This window comes from Jaculus jaculus, chromosome 6, assembly GCF_020740685.1.
Source record: "Jaculus jaculus isolate mJacJac1 chromosome 6, mJacJac1.mat.Y.cur, whole genome shotgun sequence".
Taxonomy (NCBI): Eukaryota; Metazoa; Chordata; class Mammalia; order Rodentia; family Dipodidae; genus Jaculus; species Jaculus jaculus.
Window position 1 is genome coordinate 65384337 of NC_059107.1, and position 2894 is coordinate 65387230.

The window sequence follows — 2894 nt, forward strand, 5'->3', positions numbered from 1 at the left end:
TTTTCAGTCTTCAGTCATATTTTCCATCTTTTCTGACTTATGAAGCAGAAATATATATTTATTGAAACACATAAATGATAACACTCTTGAACTACAAACTTTTTGGTTTATTACCACTCTTAGGGAGTCTGATGCACACACTCAAATATGGGAGATGATCCTGAGTCTACTAAGTTCAGGGAAAGAAGATAAACCTGGTGTGAGTGGATTCTATCTGTGATGCTCTCTATCCCACTTAGAAAAGTATGTCACATCTGTAAGACAGAAACATAACTTTTTGCTGAAGCTGTCATTTCTACTAAATAAATACTTTATCTAAGTTAATTTCTGCCTTAGTCACTTTTCTCATTGCCGAGACAAAATATTTAAGAATGGGTTTAGCTGGGCGTGGTGGCGCATGCCTTTAATCCCAGCACTCGGGAGGCAGAGGTAGGAGGATTGCCGTGAGTTCAAGGCCACCCTGAGACTCCACGGTGAATTCCAGGTCAGCCTGGGTTAGAGTGAGACCCTACCTCAAAAAACCAAGAAAAAAAAAAAAAAAGAATGGGTTTAACTCAGTTTAGGTGAGCACAGTTCTTTGTGAAAGGAAAAGCACGACTGAGTTCATGGCAGACGTGGTGTTGGCACTAAGAGATGATGAGTCACCTCCCGATGGCAGTCAAGAAGCAGAGAATTGAGGCAGGATGAAACACCAGGTTATAAACCTCAATGCTCTCCCCCTTATAAGCCTCTTCCTCCAGTCAGGCCCCACCTTTTCAAAGGTTTCACACCACCCCAAACAAGGTCATCACCTGGAACTTTTGGAACTTTAAACATTTGGCGCACATTTCAGATTTAAAGCATAACTATTTCCAAATTAGGAGAATGATTTGTGAGGCAGAACAAACCTCTTCAATATCTGTTGCAAAGTAACACCAGAGCTTTGGGAAATAAATTGAAATTACAAAGAATCCACATACACAAGGGGGAATATTTAAATGAAAAGTCATTTCCCAGCACAATCAGCAAACAAATCTAGGTCAAAAGACCCAAACAGAATCTGCAAACACACTATCTGTAGAAAGAATATAAAGTTTTCAAACCTCCCTTTCTCTTCCTCATCCTTTAGGATCCCTCCAAACTGTGGCTTAAAATGAAAAAAAAAAAAAAAAAAAAAACCTGCCAATGAAAAACACAGCCTTGAAATTGACAAAACCTTCACCATGTAAAGTAGTTATAGGACATTTTTAAAGAAGGAGACTGGAGACTGATTTACAAGAGATGTAGCAGTGGCCATGATAGATATTCATTGACACTAATTTGGCGGTTTGGGTCTGTTGAGAGCAGTCTGGGAGAAAGAAGCTATGATACTTTGAATGTATGTTCCTCCATAAACTCAGGTGTTTCTTTAAAGCTTGTAACTTGGGTCTCTAGCCATCTGAGTGAAGGAGTTATCACTGAAGGTGAATCATGGAGCCCAGCCCAAAGGTGTGTTTGAGAGTAAATCTGAATTCCAGCCCAAAGGTATGCAGAGAGGTTTGAGCTCTGATGGGCTTCCTGCTTGCTGTTTTTTCATGACTGCCGGCCTCTCTCTCTCTCTCTCTCTCTCTCTCTCTCTCTCTCTCTCTCTCTCTCTCTCATTCTGGTTTATGAAAGGGAGCCAGCTTATTTCATCATTGATGGAACTTCCCCTGTAAGCTTAAAATAAATTCCTACTCCCAGAAAACTATGCATGGTTAGGGCTGGAGAAATGGCTTAGTGGTTAAGGTGCTTGCATGCAAAGCCAAATCACCCGGGTTCAATTTGTCAAGACCAGATGCACAAGGGGGCACATGCATCTGGAGTTCCTTTGCAGCAGCTGGAGGCCCTGGCACACCCATTCTCTCTCTCTCTCAAATAAAAGAAAAATAAAATATTGAAAAAACTATGTGTGGATGAATGTTCATACCAGCTTTGTGGATCTGTTTACGACAGAAGAGATCACTCTAAAAGCATTTAAAGTTATGGCTCAGTCATGGAACAAGACATCAGTAGTCCATGTCTGTGTTATCACATACCAAAGAAAACCAAATGATAGCATTACTTCTCTCGTACATGGGGATGAGTGTCCCTGCTTGGAATTTAACATTAAGAAGCAATATAGAGTTGTGACATGTTCCCAGAGTGTAGAGCAGCTAACGCTAGTCCAATTATGGCCAAGTTGACATAGGCAAAATCATGTCATCAAATGAAGGGAGGTAGCTGGTTGATTCCTAAATATATTACAAATACATACATAGGAAAATCACCCAAAATATCAAGAGTTCTGTGGAATTTAAAAGCAAACAACTAACAAAACTCATAATATCTATTATATAGCATTATAATATAAAAAGTTATACTCAATAAAGTTTATTACAAAAATACATTTAAATAAATACAGGTAATACAGAAGGAGGAATAAATTTCAGTTGGCATTGGAAAAGATTTTATGCAAACCTGTACTACATGAGGAAACATGAAAATAGCCTGGAAATATTTAGAGAAACTGTTTATATCATTTGAAAAACATTTATTGAACACTACTGAATTATAGACATTTGAATATACAAGTGCTTCTGTGGGCAGTAAGTAATTCTTCTGTCTCATGAAAATATTTTAATTCAATAATAAATAAATAATCTCTGAGTTTTATGAAATTTATAATTTGGTAAAACATCAACAAGTGAAAGTATAATAAGTGTTCAATGAGTGTCATGGACCATAGACATTCATATATATATATATCCAACCATATATATCCATAGATATGTGTGTGTGAAATCTCACAGAACAGCAACATGCATGAAAAAGCTCTGAAAACAAGAGAGTATTTGGATTACTAAGTAATTGAAATGAAAGCCATATGGCTGGGCTACAGCAAGTAAGACAAAAGC